The sequence below is a fragment of the Pteropus vampyrus genome, unplaced genomic scaffold (assembly GCF_000151845.1).
Source record: "Pteropus vampyrus isolate Shadow unplaced genomic scaffold, Pvam_2.0 Scaffold98, whole genome shotgun sequence".
NCBI lineage: Eukaryota > Metazoa > Chordata > Mammalia > Chiroptera > Pteropodidae > Pteropus > Pteropus vampyrus.
The window spans coordinates 5,979,224-6,000,261 of NW_011888879.1; the positions used below are offsets into that span (position 1 = coordinate 5,979,224).

At 42.2% G+C, this 21,038-nt stretch overlaps 1 long non-coding RNA gene across 1 annotated transcript in view; it reads left to right on the top strand.

Annotated features, from left to right (window-relative positions):
• The window catches only part of LOC105295043, a 40,875-nt gene extending 26,802 nt beyond the window's left edge, over window positions 1-14,073 (top strand). Inside the window, exons 5-7 of the long non-coding RNA XR_896116.2 lie at window positions 2,458-2,602; window positions 12,051-12,162; window positions 13,786-14,073. This is a non-coding gene — a long non-coding RNA (uncharacterized LOC105295043). The remainder of the gene's footprint in view (window positions 1-2,457; window positions 2,603-12,050; window positions 12,163-13,785) is intronic.
• The last annotated feature ends 6,965 nt before the right edge of the window (window positions 14,074-21,038 follow it).

Consider the following 21,038-nt stretch of genomic DNA (forward strand, 5'->3'; position numbering starts at 1 on the left):
ATTGGTTGATATAAACACTATTAGCATATTCCCAAAGCCATTACCCTCTAAGATTGGAACTTCCAGAAACATTCTCAACAAAGCTATCAGTAGAGAAATATAAATACTTAAAAAAAAAATATGTGTCTTGTATGTAACAACTGTGGAGTTTGACCTAAAGCTGATAATGTGCTTTAAAAAAGTCATTTACTCACAAATGGTCTTATTTAATCCATATAGTACCTCTGTACAGCACACAGAGCACATAATATAGAATTTCCAGTTGACAAAATAAATTCTTAGCAGTAAATGACCTCCCCAAAGCCATACAATTAGCAAGTGACACATACCTTCACTTCCTTCAGGCCCATGCTCAGATACATTCCTATCAGAGGGGCCATCCCTGATCACTTCAAATAAAGGAGGGTTTCCCTTTCATTATGGTATCTATTACCATTAGGTTTATGGTCTGTTTTTCCCCCTCTGATTTCAACCAGGAGCTTTGTTTTGTGCACAGCCTCTAACTCAAGGGCCTGGCACATAGCAGACCTCAATAAATATTTATTGGTTAACTATAATTATGTCAATTGTCCAGCCAGTATCAGAGTTTCATATCAAAGTCAGCCTCCCTTCAGCATTTTACCCTTTCCACCCCACTAATTTGCATCCCATGTCAGAGAAGATACAAACCCCATTATCAATATACATCAATTCTTAGGACTCTTGTATTTAAATTAGAAATCGTATGCATATTAGGGTTGATTTGCTACTCAGCCTAATTTAACAAATAGTTACTGCACACCTATGGATAAGAAGCAATGACGAACCTACTAATATAGGGTAGCAATTTACCCCCAAATTTTGAAGCTCAGGAAAAGTAAATATCTGTACTTGTAGATTTCTACGTTCAGATTATTATGTACACCTAAGACTAATACAATGTTATATGTCAATTAAAACTCAATTTTTAAAAAAGGCCATTAAAAAGAGAAGAATTATTAGGTCTCTCTCACGTATCAGAATAGAACTCTTAGTCACCCCTCAAACTTTCTTTTCCCATCTTAGTCTCAGTCCACTCATTTGCTTAAACCAAATTTCTAAACATTTTCCTAGATTTCTCTTTCCCTCATCCTCCAAATCCAATCTATCTGCAAAGACTACAAATTTCATTTACAAAACATATCCTGAGACCATTTGCTTCTTATCAACTTCACCTCTATGAATCCTAGTCTGAGGACCACTCCACTTGCTGAGGCTACAGCAGAATTTCCTAAAAGCTTTCCCTGTTTGCCTTCCTGCTTTCCACCTAGCAGCCAGAATGGTCTTATAAAAGCGTAAACTCCTCTAAATTATTTTACTTAGAAAACATCCAAACCCTACCCTAGCCTATGAGCCCTACCGATTAGGTCCTGATCACAAGTCGGATATTCTCTCTTACGGTTCTCTCTTTCATTCATGTAGTCTAGTCACACTGGCCTCCTTTCATTTCTATGAGCACGATAAACCCTTCCCTGTCCCAAAATATTTGTGCTAGTATCTCCTTTTCATTTAAGTCTCAGTTTAAATTTTATCTTCCCAGAGAGACCTCCTCTAACTACTCGATTTAAAGTGGTTCCCTTTCCTCCATTCATCCTTCATTATATCAGAGTTGCATTCACTTATTGTGCTTTGCACAACTGCTATCTAATTTTTTCTTCTCCTTTGTTTCTTGTCTATCTCCAGTAGAATGAATGAAAACTCAATAAAGACTTTGCTTTATCAGCCAGTTTATAACAGAGTCTAACACGCGGTGAGCACTCAAGAAACACCTGAATGGCCAAATCCTTGCCTCATCTTTGAAAGCTTATGTAAGATCACAATCATTTTCTAATATGGTTTTAGTAAATGCCCCATCCATGTTCTCCCAATTCTTGCTTCAACCCACACACAAAAAAGACCAATATACCAGGGAGAAGGATTGAGGTTACCCCTATTTCTTGGCAACCACTAGGCCAAGATCTGGACTCAGTTCAAGAGTTCAACATCATTAGATAAGGGGAGGAAAAGAAAGGCAGAAATGAATATTCCTGAAATGAACAATTGTCATTTCTCACTTAAAATTTTGAGGAAGGAAACATTTTTAAAAATCAAACACTTTTGGAGCTGGAAATCTTAGAAGGAGCACCATTCTGTAAGTATTCTCGATTCTGTACTTGAGTTCCACGTTCTGTCTCGTAGACAAACACTAAGAAAGAGAGCGAGATGGAGTGAGGTGGGGTGGGGGCGAGAGAAAGGAAGGGTGGGGGACCGGGATCGGAGACGCAAAAGAAGCTAGAAAGAAAGAAGAACGGAGCAGAGCAATACAATCGCAGCCTCGGATCCCGCCGGAGCTGCAAGCGTTAAGGGGAGGCGGGGAATGACGCGGTTTGCGTCTGGAGCGGCTCCTTGGAGTCCACAGCATCCAACGCCGGAGCCTCGCCTTCCTTTCTCCTTCTGCAGACACATCGAGACACAAAAAGGAGGCGACCCCTGGATCAGCGCGAGGGACCCATCCGCACCATGACCGAGACCACCAAGACCCATGTTATCTTGCTTGCCTGCGGCAGCTTCAATCCCATCACCAAAGGGCACATTCAGATGTTCGGTGAGTCCTCCCGCGCACCGCGGTAGGCTGCTTCCGCCTCTCTCCGTTCCCCCGCACCTGTGTTTTCCAGGGCGACTGAATGGGAAGGCGTGTGGCCCCTCGGAGGGGTGTTCTGGCTGAGCCCGCTGGTGGGAGGTCATCCCCTCTCTTCCGGGCTCCTGGGAGGGGACGCAGACTGCGCTTTCGAAGCGTCACTCGCTCAGGCCAGACCCGGCTCTCGGGGGAGCAAGAGGTGGGGGGGAGGGGGGGAGGGGCTGGAGGTGAGTGTTGGTTTGAACCGGGTAGAAGGTCGAGGTTCGAGAACTGGGGTGCGGCTGTGCGGTGGTTTGGCTACTTGGCTGATGAGGATCGGGATGGGGGCAGAGGTTGGGGCGCGGAGAAGGGAGGAGGAAGGGGTTGGAGATAACGTGCTGTTTGTTTAGAGTGGGCGAAAAGCTCGAAAGAGTTAAATGATGTATATGCATCGGAGACACACACACACACACACACACACACACACACACACGCACACACACACCAGTAACAGGGATGGGGCTTAAAGGGTTTCGCTGATGGTTGGGACGGGCCAGGGACGCAATGTTTGAGGGTGGTGGACGGTGTTTTGCCCGCAGGAGGTGGATGTCTGAATGAATGGGGCGGGGAGGCTGGCCAACTGGGGCTCGGCTGCCAGGACCTGCTGCCCAGGAAGGGGAGGGGGCGGGGTGGCCTCTGCGGGCGGCCCTTCTCGCGCCGGTGTTGATGGATCGCGACCCAAGTTGACTGAGGCTCTGCCCAGGGTGGCGATGGCACCCGGGAGGGTTGCGGCGTGCCGAGTGTGTGTATGAATGTGCGTGTGCTTGTGGGGTGTGTGTGTCCGCGCGCGCGCAGGTTGGCGGGGGCGGGGTGGGGGGAAGAGCATCATCGCGCCGTTTGTTTCTTGGAGGTTCTGGGGCTTGGAGAGAGAGGAAGCGAGCGGGGGCTCCTGGATGCTAGTTTGGAATTAACAGGGGCAAAAGGAAGGTGATCGATGCCAGTTGGAGACCTCGGGCCACGGGTGGGTAAACAACGCGGCTTCGCTACCGCTCGGGTAGGACCCAAAGGCGCGGCGGCGTGCGTATTTAGACCCTGTGGGAGACCGCGGAGGTCACTTTAGAAGCAGGATCGAGGAGAGGTTAGAAGTTGGGGGTGCTTTTTCTCTGGCACCGAAGGAAAAAGAGGAGAAGAGGAGAATGAGTGGGCTGGGGATGGACGAGTGAAGATGGGAGGCCCTGACCGGGCCGGCCAGCACGGCGCTATCCAGAGGCGGCGGTGCTGAAACGCAGGGTGTGCCGGAGCCGGCTGCGGGCACACGTGTTTACCCGGAGCCTGAGCATTGCTGAGCTCTCCTACGGCTCTTTAATGAAAGCCACATCGTATCAGCAAAGACTGGGAGAGGCATCTCACACACTAAAAATATCCCTCTTTTAAACCTAAAAAGGTGCGTTAAACTGGGCCCACTTATTAAAAATCTCATGAAGAGAATATAGAATTACTTTGAGCAGAGGGCAGATCAGGTAGGCACATTTATAGGATCTAAGGAGGGAGACTGGGAGGTAGTTATCCCTTCGTCACCATCCCTTCAGCTTTTAAAGGTGTTTTGTTAGGAACTAATGCCAATTTACCTATTAAATTAAAGACTTTTTGTTAAGCATCAAGGGTAGACCAGAGCCTCTCATCAGTCTTCTAAGGAAATATCGGTGCCTTGGGAACACTCTACTTTCACTTTATTTCGATGCTGGTGTCTCCAGCTGTGACCTTCTGTTCTTCTCTGTCCATATTCCTCTAGCCATTTTATGTTAATATACTGAATTCCTCTCAGTTGCCCAGGCAAGAATGGACTTTATCTGGAACTCTTTGGCTCTAGGAATCTTTAGTGAGCCAGCAGGCACTACTCCTTTCTTCCTGGGCTAAGGATGCAAATTAATTCTGTTTGTTTTGGATTGCAAGATTTAGATTGGATAGATTTAGACTGAGAACCAAGGATTCTATCTTGCAGCTAGAGTTTGGTAACAATCATAAAGGCTTTTGTTTAGTCAACGCCGACCTGCCAATTCTCTATGAGTCTCAAGGATAAAATATGTGGAAATAGGCATGGATTCCAGTAGAGAGGTTTAGGCATAGAATAGGTGAAAGGAGAGTTTTGACAGGAGGGACTATATCCTTGTTATTGGAACTGAGGAGGAAGAGAGAATATCTGTCAATAAAGCCTTTGAGTGTCCAGTGATGTGTAATCCAGAGAATAACATGAGAGGATATAGTATGCTCGCTGTGGCTTTAAGGATCTTATAACCCAATGAAGGATTTGGCACATATACAGGTGAAAAGGGAAAAAGAACACAAAATACATAGTAAAATATTTTTTGTAGAATCTCTTATGGCAATCTCTGAGCTCATGGTAAACATTGTAATTTATTTTTGTAGTTACTGGTTTACAAAGCCATTTCATATAAGCTCCATCACATTCCTGATTACAAGCTGACAAGAAAAACATCATTATCTCCAATTTTACAAATAAGAAACTAATGTTCAGAGGCTGAGGGACTTTCTTAGGTGGCTTCAGTGACATGGAGAGCGGGTAGCAGACCTGAGACTTGAAGCCCACCTTCCTGATTCCACTTGCAGAGGCCTTTGTACTGTACCAATGGCAGGAACAAGTGTCCGCTAATCTTCTGACTGAATAATTCCATGAACTCTATTTCCTTCAAACATATACTAACAGATTAGAAGTAAATTGATAATCAACTAAATGAGATTCCTAAATAAGCATTTCCTTAAGAGCTCTTTCTCATCTCTAATGAAATCGGTTATCTATGAACTGTTCTCTCCTTTTATTAAAAATTTTCCTCCCCAACAATACAGAAGTAATTAATGCAATAAAATTACAAACTTATTAAAAGATACCTGAAATTAGAAAGAAAAAAATTTAAAACACTGAAACAGAACTTGAAGTTAGACACTTTTAATAGAGTGTCTGTATTTTGAAATTCAGTTGCTTACCAAAGAAAAAAAGAGAAAGACTATTAACAAAAAGAGAAGTGGTATTCAGAACTAAAAACTCACTATCTCTGTACAGTAGTATTTGTACAGTTCTCAATATTTGTAAAATATTTAAAATGAGTTTTTTCCCTTTATTCTGAAAGGGGAGTTGATATTACTCCTACTCGTGGCTATAAAAACATAGAAAAAAATTGTGTAGCGATATTTGACACCTATATACTTAACTGTAACTAAAATGTTATCAGGGATGAATAAAAGGTTTTGGCAAAGTAAACCTATAAACTAATGATGTTTTATTTTGTGGGTCTGCCTCATTACATATGAAGGTAATGTGACACTAGTTTTTTTTTTTTAATATATAAATTCTTAGTTATTAAGCATGTAGAGATCATATTTCAGTGTAACTTTCTTTATATTTATATTGCTATATTTGTCAATAAATCTGCCACTGGAAAATCAGATAGCAAATTAAACAGAAAGTAAGAAAGGACTGATCAGATTAGTTTTGCCATGAAAAAAATAAAGGAATTGAGAGACTTGATCACAGCAGAAATGTATCCTGTTTTTTCATAATTGCAAAATAACTGAATTTTCCAGTTTCTCTATTTCAAAATATTTTGCTTTGAACAATTGGGTCTTTAGAAAAGAGACATGATCCAATTCCATTTCTCTTGAAGGGTAATGAAGGGGGCTCTCTCTACTTGTTGCAAACGTGGAAATGTAGCCCCTATTGCTGCAGCGAGAAATCATAAGAAAACCGAATTCTAGTTGCTACTGATATAGAGAACTGTCAGAAATCGAGAAACTATTTAATACGCTTGAAATGCCTATTTAAAAATAGGCATTTTTAAATAGAAATGCCTATCTTTGCTCCATTTTTAAAAAGAAATGCCTATCTTTGCTCCATGATAGTTGCTAAATAAATAAAAAATAAGTTAATGTATAAAAGCTTGTCCCAGGTAGAGGAATCAACCACGCACAAGGCTAGGGGTGGTGAGGCAGAGAGCCAAGACATATTAGAGCTAAAGAAAGTTCAAGATGGTTCAGGGAGCAGGGGGATGGGAGACAAAACTTGAAAGGCAGATGGAAATCTGATGAATTATGAAGGCTCGTAAGTCATGTTAAGGAATTTAGATTTTATCAAAAGTAGATGGATAATCTCTCTTCCGTTAGGCCGTAGTTGAGAAAGTAGTCTATGCATGACTGTGAAAGAGAATGAAAACCCAGTCTTGAAAGTGTTTCTTTTAAAAAAATTCAAGTCTAAATTTTATAATTTCATTGTTCTCTAAACCACCAATACATGTTCTGTATGTAGTGGTTGCTTAGTCAATATTTAATGAGACTTTGAAATATACACTTTCTAGTAGAGTTCTTATTCATTTTTAAAGAGTTTTCAAATCACCCTGAATTGCTCGAAAAGATCCTAAGGACACAAAGGAATGCATTTAATAGTTTTTCAACATCAGTTTTTTAAAAAAATAAAAAACAATACTCGACACACAAAATTTGGGTGATACAAGGACTTAAAATAGAGGAGGAGGTAGAAAAGGAGCGAGACTCAGAGGCTAACCCCCGGAAGAGGTGGCAGCTAAATAGCACTCTTTTCCTACTCTTTCTCCTGCATCGTATTGCCTCCACATGGATAGCCATGCTTCTACATCTTGACTTCAATTAACACTTGCCAGACAGTAGGAGGATGTGAAGTATAGCTCCTAGAAAAAACGAAACACTTACTGTTTCTCTTGTTCCAGTTTCTTAGATCAAAACCTTGAACTAATGCTTGATCCTTTTTTCTTTGCACATCTCATCTATGTCAGCAAATATTTTTAGATCTCTCTATCTTCAAAATATAACTAAAACCCACCACTTTTTCCCATCTACAACCCTGATATTGGCTACTGGTATCTTTCATCCAAATTATTGCGATAGCTTCTTAACTGATTTTCCTGCTTCTACCCTTGGCTCTAACACTCAATCTTCCACAAAATAGCCAAAGCGATACTTTTAAAATGAAAGCCAGACCTAAGTCACATCATTTTGCTCCTGTGCTCAAAATCCTCCATTGGTTCTCTTTCTTATTCAGAGTCAAAGTCATTATCATGGCCTACGAGGCCTCCATGATCTTACACCTTTCCCTATTACCCTCCTATCCAATCACACCTCTTTCTACCTCATTTTTAGCCAGTCTTACTTACATCCTTGCTTTGGCTTTAGGATCTTTGTACTGACTGTTCCTTCTGTCTGGAGTGCCATTTCCCCAAGTCTCCCCACGTCCAATTCGCTCTCCTTCTCAAAGTCTTTGCCCAAGTGTAATCTTCTCATCGTCCCTACTCTCCGATCACATAATTTAAAAATTCGACTCACACACTCTAGTCCCTCTTATCCTGCGCTACTCATATCTTTCCCCCTTACCTCTTATCACCTTTTTAACAAAGTATGTTATTTCCTTATTTGTCATGTTTATTATTTAATATCTGTCTTCCCAGCTAGAATGTGAGCTCATCAAGGGCAGGGGGTCTTTGTTTACTCTGCTCATTAATGCGTCTCAGGCTCCCAGAACAGTGCCGGGCATATAGAACTGGTGCTCAATAAATGTCTGTTGAATGGATGAATGAATGAAATGTTAGAATTACATATCGTTCTCACCTCTATATTCTTTCTGCAGCAAGAGAGGTGGAGTCATGAGTGGACTCAGTGGCCATCGATTCATTCAACAAATATTTATTGAGTTGCGAATGTGCCTCAGACACTATGTTAGGCCTCAGGGATGTGAAAATTAAAGACACTCCTTCCCATGCCTCAGGGAGATCATCTTCTATAAAAGAGATAAACAAGCTAAACATAGCAGTTCAAGTCATAAGTGCTATTGAGGAGGTGAGAATGAAGTAAAGTGGGAGCATAGAGGGAGAAGTTATCACTCTAGACATGGTGGGAGGGCCATCAGGGCAGGTATTAGTGAGAATGAGCTTGGAAGTAGAAGTCACACAATGGACAGGATGGAGAATGGCATTCTGGGCTGAGAGCAGGGTGTGTGGAAAGGCACCAAACAGCACGGCGCGTTAAAAAGAACTCCAAGGAGCTTGCTAGATGACTGGAGTGTGGGCAGGAGATGAGAGAGCCAGAAAACAGTTTTGGGGTGGGGGGCAGTGCCAAAGGATTCAGACTTTCCCAGCACTTTCAGTGAGCCACTGACGGGTGATGAGCAGAGATGAGTACATTTCAGATACGAATGAAGCTTGCATCTCAAATCCTATTTTAGGAATCTGCCACGGTGATTTTATCTCAACATTTTAAAATTATTTCTGTGTCACTCTGTGAAATAGAAGGGCTTTTCCATTTTTGTTTCCACGAATTATTTTTATTGATGTATGTATGTATGTATGTATGTACGTACGTATGTATGTATGTATGTCTGATTTACATTTCTGAAATGGAACCGTTGTACATTGTTCAAGCCATATCTACTGAAGGAATAAATAAGTGAAAAAGTTACACTGCTGCACAACACAATCAAACAATCAAACAGCCACTTCTCTGATGGGAAGTTGTTCTCATCTAGATTCTAAATGTACCCCTGTTGTTCACATAGTCTCAGATTTGGTGAACTCCATTCACCCTAGTTTGATCTTCCATGATTTCACAGAGTTTGGATCACGTGCCTACTCTCTTTTCCACAGGCTTAATTGTCTGAAGAGTTAGGACCATGGAGATTCTGTTTTTTAACAGTTGTTTTCAGCTCCAATCCTTTCAGGAGTTCTCAGACAAGTATATTTCTGCTCTTATAAAGCTATGGGTTTCTATGACTTTGAAATTTATCATTATTATGCCATTTTAAAGCCTCAGATAAGTGACATTCTAGTAGGGGCTTGGCTTTTCCAATACTTCATTCTTCAACATTTTTCAACCCTTCACCTAGGTACCTAGAGAGAGGTGAAATGATCATTTCATGGAGCACTGAGATTAAACTACATCAATAATAGCTCACATTTCTTTTGAAATGTTTATATGCTGATAAATATTTAGCAGTGTGTGGTTTATCACATGAACTACAAGATTTTTAAAATAAGGCCATTTTTTAAAACTTAGAGACTATTACCCATTATAAATTAAATTTAAGAAAGAATAAAATATCATGCAGATAAACTTATGCCATAATTGTTTCATTTGTCATGACCCAATCTTGCTAAGCACAATTTAAAAATTATTTACTTGTTATATCCTAGGGAATCAAAGTTTATAGATGACATATGATTTTCCTATATTGCAAATCATGTTTGATAGAGTGGTTAATATCCCAGTGTTTCCTATTGTTTTATTATCTCTCCATATATGGAGATTAATAAACTAAATTGATTTGGAAACATATTTAGTCTGCTTTAGCCTTTGTTTTCTTATCTGTGAATAGAGTGATTGATTTAACTCAAGGATCAGCAAACTACAGCCTGCTGGCAAAATGTGGCTTGCAAGTTAAGAATGGCTTTTACATTTTTAAATGGTTGAAAAATGTAAAAGAAGAAATATTTTGTGACACATGAAAATTTTATGAAATTCAAATTTTAGTATTCATAAATAAAGTTTTATTGGTACACAGCCCTGCTCATTCACACGTGTATCGTTTGCTGTTTTCACGCTACAACAGCAGAGTTGAGCCCCTGCGAGAGACACCATGTGGAATGCAGAGCCTAAAATCTTTACTATCTGGCTTCCTACAGAAAGCATTTGCCTACTCCTGATATCACCTACCTCTGGGGGTGGGAATGGGGAGTGAATCTAAAGAGTTCTAAAAATATCAAGTGCATTCGAAGTCCATTACCCAGAGGAACTCTTTGATGAACAGTTTTTCAGTCTAAACAAAATCTCTAAAAAGACTCATTTAAGCAGGAAATGTAGTTCCAATTTCATAATTGTAATTTTTCTGGCTGACTGAGTAAATGGCCCTGTTCACAATGGGGGTGATTTCTGCTGTTTGGTTTACACCGGACGTTGATTAGCCCCTCTGGCTAATGTTGGATATTTCTCTACTGTTGGACATTAGATAAACTTTCTAGAACATCCTTTTCCTGATTCACAGCTACGTCCTTTTTAAATCTAATATTTTATACACCTTATATTTGAGGATTTAAAAAAACGAGCACGCCGATTGCATCAGGCTTTTCCAGGCTGCTCTTACAGGCACATCTCGTTATTCTGCGGCATCTCACCTCCCCTGAATTTGATAGCACTTGATTTGTACCTCTCTTACAGCACTTAGCACATCGTGCTTGGGTTTGTAACTATTTTTGTCCACGTTTCACATTCTCTATCGTATGTAGGCCCTTGCCAGGGTCATATGGCTTTCAGTATCTTCTAAAGTGCCTAGCAATGGTGCTCTAGGCCCCAGGGAGATACTATAAATATTTAGCAAATGAATGAAAGATTGAACTGTTAGGAATAGTCAGAATCTCAAAGTTTAGGCTAAATAGGTAATCAGAAATCACACAAAAAAATTTGAGAACCAGGAAATACTAGAAAACAGATTCAAGTATGACAGAGTCAGAAAATAGGACAAATGGCAAACACTCAGAAACTCCAAAACTGAAATGATTGTTGCCTCAAGATAGGAAGGCTCGTACATCCTAGAGTGGAACTCTATCCCAGAGTGTGTCCTTCCCAGGTATCCACAGGCGGAACCTGCAAGTCAAGTGGTACCTTGACAGGAGTGAAAAATCAGGGGTCATGGATGAAGGTGAATCCTGAAACTGTCAACTGAATTCTTCAGTCAGATGCATGGTACATCTAGAAATGATTTCTCAGTGAGGCCAAAGTAGTTTGAAGATGACAGAGGAGTTAAGTTTTATTTACTCACAGTTTGAAAAAGGTTTTATGTATGTGGCAACTGGCAAAGGGAAGCTTTGTACATTATTTTCTCTACTACAAACAAACAAAATGAACAAAAAACCTTGGTTTGTCAAATGTAAGTTTTCAAGTTCAGGAATAATAGAATCTCTATTTGAAAGAGTTCCTTTCTCCTTCCCTTGCTAAATAAAGAACTCCCTTCAAATTATGCAGATATTCACCCAGTCCTGAAATCCCCATTAAAACATCTTCACAAGCATTTGTCTAAACTCTGCTTGAGATTTTCCAGGGCTAGGAAATGTACTATTTCCTAAAGCAGCCAAATAACACTTGGTACAATTATTCTTCTTTCAAGATCGTTCCTTCTATCGGGCTGACGTTGGCCTTCCTGAGACTTCCATGTGTTGGCCCTCGTTCTTTTCTTTGAGAGCCATGGAACAGGTATAATTTATCTTCCACTTGTGAGACGTTTGAACAGCTGAAGACAGTGATATTTACATTTTAAATAAGTTCTGTTGTGAGTGCCGAATAACTCTTGTCCATGTTTGAAAGTCCTGGTTTGGAGACTGAACTCTGAACTTTTTTCTTATCTTATCAGACTAGCTCCTCCCCTCATGGTTATGGCCTTAGCACTGCCCTCCTTCCAGGACTCCCACGAGAGTGACAAACGTGCTCCTGTTCCCTGTAATGGAGAATTTGTCCCAACAGAGGTGAGCAGTATCACATTTAAATTGGGCAGGTGGAATCTTTAAAAAAATCAAATAACAAAAAAGTCATTTTTTCTTATGGGAATTTCCAAACATATGCAAAAGTAAACAGAATGATATAATGAACCCCAAGGTACTAGTTACCCAATTCAATAATTATCAATTCCTTGCCAGTCTTGATACCCCTACCCACTGCTCCACCCGGCCCTATATTCTTTTGAAGCAAATCTCAGACATCCTATTGTTTCAAGGTGAGATCCTTTCAGCTAGTACATAATTGCTTCTCTGTCTATATGACCTCCAGTTACAAACTGGTTCTTTCTCCTCCCCACATCATGTTTGTTTGCTTGACAGTTTGAGTTGCGGACAGAGCTGGTATGGGGACGACGTCTAATTTCCATTATTATATCTTCTCTGTCTTTGAGCAGATATAATAATGCCTCCAGCCCAGTCAATAGTGGGCGACCCTTTGGCATTGGCATTGCCTTTAAAGCAAGGGATTTATGGTCTTTCCCATCTTTCTCACATCGCATAGGGCTCTGAGGCTACCCTCCACAGTGGAACCCCCACTGGACACAATGGGCCATTCTTTCATGACCCATCATTCAAAGCCATGAATGTCTGTGTTGGATGTTCCTACATCAATGGTTCTCAACCTGGGGGCTCTGAGCACCAGTGTTTCTCACAAATCAGAGTAAGGTCTGGAAACTGTTTCTAGTATTTCCAAGCATATGCATTCACCCTTGACATGGTACAGGCTAAGTGTCAAGTTGCTGGGCTTTTGCTTGTATGATCATCGGTTTGGTGAGGCAAGCTCGTACAAATCGGGAGTCCTGCCTGGCCTCTGTAATTGTCTTTGATAAACAAAATTTTGTTTTCTTCCATTTCTTCATGAGGAGGAAAAAAACCGAATTCTGTATGGTGACACGGTTGACTCTTGCGGTAGCATTTGAATTCTGGACTTCTTTTGAATTCTGGGCTTCTGTTTGGCCTGACTTTCACCGCTATAGAAAATTAAAATAAAATCCTTCCTATTGGTCCCTTAATCCTTCCCTTGTGCTGTTTTAAATCAACTTTTCAAAGTGTATTGTCATGCAGTTCTGTGATCATTTGCATTTAAATGTAGTGGATAAAGAACTCCCTGCTGAACCCTTTGGGGAAATGCATAAACTCACTATCCCAGTTTGCCCAGCAAATCATATGGCTCTGAATATTCATAAAAACAGGCTTGAATGACTTCTCCACATGGAATTTAATCTTCCCAGCTGTACTTGCTTTGTTAAGGCTGGTTTTTCGAGGTTTCATTTGTGGATATCGGTAGCTCTAACAGTGGATGGCGGAGGAATAACGGGGAGCTGCTAAGGACAGTGTCCGGAGTAGGGTGCTTTAATGTTGTTTTTCTGGCATTGATTCCCTTCACTTGCTCCCATCCCCCACTCAATACAACCCGTAATCATTTATATCTGCATATTTCTTTTATATGCAAATCAGTTTATTTCCATCTATTGTGATGATAAAAAAAATTTCTGTTTGTTGTTTTTAAATTTTCTGTTTGTGTTTGAAAAGGCTGGGAAAAGGAAAAGGAATAAGAAATGATGTTGCTTATGAAGAATCATTTTATTGTAGGACAATAACTTTGGGATAACGTCTGAACTTCAGAAATTAAAGGAATGAGGAAGAAAAATGAAGGCACAACTTGTCACTTAGGTGTGACCTCTCAGCTTCCTCTCCTCTTCCCTGTCTATAGGCTCAAACTAGCCCCAGAGCCCATTGGCCTTTGTGGGAACTAAAACCACTTATGGACACTCTTCCTGACTTGGAGTGGGGAGCTGCAGTGGCCTGATGTATCCCTGACACCATGGAATTTTTCTGGTCTGTTTTGTGACCAACTCTGTGCATCCTCTCCAATAAATAATTGCTACAAACTAACACAGAAGCTAATGTTTATTGAGCCCTTACTTTGTGCCAGGTACTTTTTTAAGCACTTTCTTTGCCTTGTCTCATTTAATCCTCTGACAATCCTATTATCTGTCCAATTCAGCTAACGATCAGAGAGGTTAGGTAACTTATTTTAAGCCACACAGCGAGTGTGCAGTGGGCAGAAATGTAGATGCATATGCTCTGACTCTGGAGGTTTTGACGACCGTAAGATGCTGCCTTGTTCATTTATTGAGTGTAAAGAGAACCTCAGCACTATGTTAGGGGCTGTCGGTTTGTGTGCAGAGAGGCCTACACTGCTCTGGGGATCCCGCCCAAGGCGGCCAAATGTAGAAGGGCCAGAGGACTCTGCAGACCACCAAAGAGACCTGTGGGCAAGTCCCGAGGACAGAGAGAGGAGGAAAAGGAAGGGCTCAGCTCAGAAACCAGGAGCCCCTGGAGGAAAACAGAAGATTGGGGACAAATCAAGAAAAGTCCTAGGTGGTGATTGTGAACAGAGCAAAGTAGCCACGCTCACCTCTTTGCTAACTTAAAGGCGCAGGGTCAGAGGGGACAGATAGAAATATAAAATTCTTGCCCTTCTTTTGTATTGTAGTTGGCAAGAATGTTTACAGGATAATTATTCAGTAACCTCCCTTCTCCCCTACCCCCACATTGTAAAATAAGTATAATACCCACCTCGTTGGGCTGTTGTGAGGATTAAATGAAATAATGGGGATATATTGTGACACCACCTCCTCTGACTGGCTCGCTCTCACCTTGGGCCCCAGTACCTTATTGCACCTCCTGTAAAATCACAAATCTGGTCCCTAAGTCTAAGTGCCGTCGATTTCACTAACCACTTCATGAAGAGATAGCAGGGGTAGCGGTGTCAATCACCAACAATTTTCAAAATGTCTCTCTCAACTTTAGGGAGAGGAAACTTGGTTCTTCTCCTCATGACAGCAGGTTCATCTCTCTTCCAGGAACTACCTCCCGCATCCCCATGCCCTTCCCACGAAATGCTCGGTCTGCCCCACCCTCCAGCCTCCTTGGCCCAGCTGCCCCTTATCACCTTTCTCAACTCTTTAAATTCCTTGGCCGGCCTACCCCACCCACTACACAAGCAAAAGCAGTCACTGCTAGTCAGGCTCTGCCCAGCTGTATAGTTCTCCAAGTACGTCCCAGCTACATATTCACAGGTCATAGTCCATCCTGTTACATACAGCGTTTTAAAGCAAACTACCTGGCCCTCAGTAAGCGCTGGATAAGTGAGGGTTATAGTAGTTGCTGCCAGTGTCTGTCCATGATGACTGCCAGCATGCAGTCACGCGGGAGGTCTGTTCCCAGTGTTAGCAGAGGATTTGGGAACTGGCTAAGGCAAAGGAGGGAGGGTGGTTGCCATCTAAGATGCTATGAGCGGGCTGAGATCTCAGGGAGGCCTGCGGATGTGTGGACATTACTGATGAACATCCAAAAGTCACCAGAGAGGTGGCCTTGTGTCCAGGACAATTGCTCTTCTTTTTTTTTTTTTTATTATTATTTTTATTTTTTATTTTTTATTTTTTTTAATTTAATTTTATTATTAGTTTCAAGTATATAGTACATTGGTTAGACATTTAAATAGTTTATAAAATGATCCTCCTAATTGCTCCTTCTCTCCTCTGGCTCTCCACCTAGCCATTCCATTAATGCTGACTGCATTCCCTATGCCATGCTCCCCATCCCCGTGACCATCCATCAACTACAATTTGTACTTCTTTTTATAAATCATTGGTGGCTTAACTGTCAGAATAGAGTGACTGGCGAAGACATCCTGCTCATTCCTGCTGGGCAGAGCACCTCGTTTAGACGAGAGCCTTTGGTAAGTCCTATAGGGTGAGGCTGGAATAGGATGCACCCCCTAAGCTCTCTGTAGAAAAGTCAGCTTTTGCTGCTGCTGGAAGGATCTAGGGCCAACGGTCAGGTGACTGGTCATTTTCTGTGAGGGCTGGCAAGAGAACCATGGTTTGGGGCCAGATTTTTGTGCTTGTCCTCACCCCATTGCCCACTGGAACGCATGGTGACTTAGGGTGGAGAGAGCCTTCACAGAATGGAAAATAATCAGATCTGCAGTTGGAAGAGACTTTAGAGGTCGTCCAGTCACTCCCTGGATACTCTTCGTGACAGGGAGCTCATCTGCAGCCCGCTTCACTGGCTGGACAGCTTTAGTTGTTAGACAGCTCTTCTATCGTGAACAAACTCTGTGCTCTTGTAACTTGAAACTATTCGTCCTAGTGCTGTCTTCTGAAAATGTCAACTAGGCTCTGTTTTATTGAGTGTTGATATCGCCCCCATTCCCTAGCACCTAGATCAGGAATCTTGAATGTCTTTGTTATTCAAATGAATAATAATATATTTTGGAGTATTTCCACCCAAAAGTTTGAAGCACTGTCTACTCTACTTGCTAGAGGAAGGACTGGTGTGGGTAACATGTTAATAAATTATTACTGGGCATCTCTAACAGAGCTCATCTGCTCTCTTCCCTGTCAATCTCTATCCCTTCCCCCTGTCATGATCACCCTCTGACATATTTTAGGGAGTATTTATGGGCATCTCTCCTCTAAGAATATGGACTCCATGAGAGAGTACTCTTGTACTGATCTGTGTTATCCTGTACTGTATGCCCAGTGTTTAGAACAATGGTGGAACAAAGGAAGTACTTGGTTAATATTTGTTGAAGAAGTTACGAGCCAAATTAAGATCGTTAATTTTACAGATCCTTTGGACTCATGAATACTCCCGAGAAGTTTTTCTTTCAAGGCCAACTGGTATGCCAGCAGTGGTTCTAAGCCTAGGGTCAGGGGACCTGGGTTCATCACAGCTTTGCACTCATTGTCTGGGTGACATGTAAGCTGGGTATCTAAACTGCTCTGGGGCTTATCTTTCTCATCTACAAAATAGGACTGACCCTCTTTGCCTTGTTCAATTTCAGAGTTGTCCTGAGGATGAAATATAACTACATGGGAGAAAGTTCTGTAATCCGGGAAGTACTATATAAATATGAGTCATTACTGTTATTGTTATGATGATTGAGGCTACATGATCTTGATATAACAAAAGCATACTTAGCCTGAGAATGAATTTATCTTCCACCTGAGGTGAGTTAATTTCTGGAGCAGCTAGGGATGGTGTGATTTCCAGACATGCTCTTTCTGAGTTTGTTTACCAACAACAACAACAACACCGATACTTATTTAACTGCCTACTATGTGTAGGCATTAGTCTAGTTTCGGGAGGTGCATCACAGAACAAAACAGGCAGGAATCACTGCTTTAATGGCATTTACAGTCTAGAGGAAGCAGAAAGACAATAAACAGAATAAATAATTATGTAGGATGTTAGGGTTATAAGTGCCAAGTTGTACAACAGAGGGGGAAAAAAAAGCAGGATAGTGGAATAGGGAGGATCAGGGGTGGGGTTGCAGTTTTAAAGAGTGGTCAGGGGAGATCTCACTAGATGGTGGCACTTGAGCAAAGATTTGAAAGAGATGAGAGATTTAACCATGTGGATGCTCGGAGGAGGGTATTCCAGGTAGAGGGAACAGCAAGTGCAGAAGGACTTAGGTGAGTACTTTCCTCAAATGCCCAAGAGAGAAAGAAATGAACCAGTGTGTTTTGGGTGGAGGCATGGGGGAGGGGTGGTAGTTAAGATTAGGGAAATAATGGGTGGCCAGATTGTGTAGGGCCATATAGGACATTGTCGGTACTTTGGCTTTTCCTGCAGGGGAGAAGGGGAGCCGTTTGAAGGTCCTGAAGAGAAGTGTTACGTGATCTGACTTCCACTGGCTTATTCTGGCTGCAGGGATGGGAAGAGCAGGTTTGGGAGGGGACATCAGTCTCGGACGTGTTACATCTCAGAGGATGATTAGACGTTCAAGTGGAGATGTTGAGTAAGCATTCACCAGCATGAGCCAAAAATAAAAATAAGTTTCTACCTCGGGAGTCATCAGCATATAGCTGGTATTTAAAGCCATGAGACTGGCTGGGAACACAGAGGGAGTGAGTGTCAGCAGAGCAGAGGTCAGGGACTGAGTCCTGCGACACTGCAGCATTTAGGGACTAGAGAGTTGGGGACAGGCAGCAAACTTGACCGTGAAAGAGAGACCAGCAAGGCTGAGGAAAACCAGGAGAGTGGGATGTCCTGAAAGCCAAGGGACATTGGGCTTAGTGGGACAACATCAACCAGGTCAAACGTTGCTGAGAGGTCAACTAAGATGAGCACGGAGCCCTGGTTGTTGTCTCGAAGCAGAGGCCACTGAAGGCTTGAAAGAGCAGAGTTGCTGGGAGGGTGAGGGCAGAGGCTGGACCGGAGCACGCGTAAGAAGGAAGGAGGAGCGTTGTTGCAGAGAGAAAATTGAGATGCTTTTCTGAGGGGTGTTACTCTAAAAGGGAGCAGAGAAAGACGGTGTGGCTGGAGAGGTACATGCACCAAGAGAAGGTCTTTGACTTTTGTTTATTTATTTTTTTTAAGATGGGAGAAATAACATCACATTTGTATACTGATGGGGACCATTCGGCGGATATGAAAAAACTAATAGTGCAAAAAAGAGAGGAGAGAAATCTTGGAAGAATGTCCTTAAATAGGTGAGAGAGGTTGGGTCAAGGCAAAATAGAGGAATTGGCTTTGCCGAGGAGCGCCGAAAATTCATCCATAGTAGTAAAAGAGAGAGTAGAGAATATGGAGTCATATGCAGGGAGGGGAAGAGATATGGAAAATTCTCTTCTGAGACTTTGTATTCTCTCAGTGGAATAGGGAGAAAGGTGAGTGAGGATGGGGGAGGAGATGCTAGGGTTTAAAGAGGGAAGAGAAATATGCAGAGACAGAACATAACAGATGTGGTGGCGTCGGTGTTTCTCTAAAGGCTTTTGCACTGAACTTGTGAGAGAGAACTTCAGGGTTGACCTATGCTCCAAACATCAGGTGCCCCTATCCTGTATGTATAAGATTTCTTGGTTAGGTTTCTATCGATTTTTAAGGCATCAGTTTTGAAATTAAAACCCCCTTGTGCAGCTCTCAAATGATTGCAGGTTATGGGAGCCATCAGAACTGTCACGGTCTTTTCAAAAACTGACTTTATAAAAAGTAAAAAGAAAAAATGTTATGCTCTGACCCAAGCTGACCTTCAAATTGTTCCAGATTTATGCAGCATCACATGGTTTAATTTCTCCTTCACATCATTAGTTAGGGAGTCAGTCAACCCTGGCCTGGACGAGGAATTCTTTATTTCTTTTGTTTTGGATAAATGTGCTATTCTTTACACATCCCTGCCAAAATGACTGTGATTTATCTGGGCAGGCGTTATTTTACCTTTTTAAAATTCCAAATAGCCCCTTCAAATCACTACCTTTTAGACAGCAGCCAAGAGTCTTCAATTTTGGTTTTAAGTATAATTTGTACAACTACCATTTGAATCAAGCAACTAAAAGTATTTGTGAGGCGATTATGATGTTTGAGCTGGAAATCATAACGTATGGTGACAGCTGTTACGCACCGGGCAGGAACAGTGTGCCAGGGAAAGCAGGATGGGGTGCCTTCTCACGCTCAGCCATTTCGGAGTAAGGAAACCGAGGACTGAGGGGGTGGTGACAGGATTAATGTGGGAAGATGACCTTGGCATGTGGCATTTTCTCACTGTAAACACTAAAGCATATTCCTTCTGGTTATTAAGACCTTCATGTCTCCCTTTGGATGCTGACTGGTGCCGTGGGCATTTCTGAGGCGCTGTCCTCACGGTGGTGTCCATGCAGCTCATCCGACTCAGTCAGCTCTGATTTATGAGCGACATACACAGAAAGCAGCAATGTTCCTGTGCCTTCTCTTACCCCGCTGCCCACAGCAGCCACCCTGCAGGTAACGCCTCCACAGCCCTGGACCACAGCGACGATGTTCTAAATGGCGACGGGTTTCGATTATAAAAGCTCAACTCTCTTTGCTCCATGGGTCCTTTGGGGTAGTTGAGAGTTTACTTCACGAACAAAAAAAAAAAAGAAGTAATTTTTTCTGTAATACCTACTCTGCGCCAGGTGCTTTTGTCTATTTTGTCTCGTTTAATTCTTACAAGAGCCCTGTAAAGTCAGTTTTATCCCCATGTTTACAAGATGAGACCAAGTTGGTGAAGAGGTTTTGTTATCTGACTGAGGTCAAGCAACCATAAAATGAAAAAACTTGGATTCAAAGTCAGGTCTTTGTGTGTGATGAAAAAAATAAAGATGTTTGTAAAAGAAAGAGATTAGTTTTAATCCCCATGCTTCCTTCTAAGGAGAATGGATCCCAAGGGGGCATGTCCTTTGTTAAATAAGGACCTTAGGTGTGAGGAGGTGAACTTGGGACCCTACAGTGCTCAAGGCCAAAGCTATGGGGGGGGGGCGGGCGGGGGAAGGGGATGCATAGAGACCCAGGAGGCAGAACAGTTGGGGACCTGCAGTGCTGGGGCGTGGGGGTGGGGAGACAGTATGAGAGAGTATTGGATGACCAGCTGGTGGCCCAGGAGCTTGCTGAGGACAGAGAAGCCCTGTGAAGATCTGGGAAGGAGCAACACGCTGCGCTTTCTGCCAGGCGGCTTCTCTCTGTCTCCCAGCCCCCTCCAGTAAAACTCTTTCTTCTCCTTGTGCTTCATGACCTGCTTGCTTTGAGGGTAATGCGATAGTATTGATACCCTAACTCAGGGCTGGTCGTGAAGAGGAAAAGGCTGCCCACAGTGTCTGGTAAGCATTTTCGAAGTGCGTTCTTTTTCAAATATTCACTTCATGAATATTTACTGACTTCTTTCTCTGTGCCAGGCATTGTTCTAGGGTGCCAGAAATGCAGTGATAAACAAGAATGAAGTGTCTGTCCATATGTAGCTTATATACTAGTTAGGGGAGATAGACAGAAAAAACAAAACAAAACAAAAAAAACACCACCCACAAAAACATGTCAGT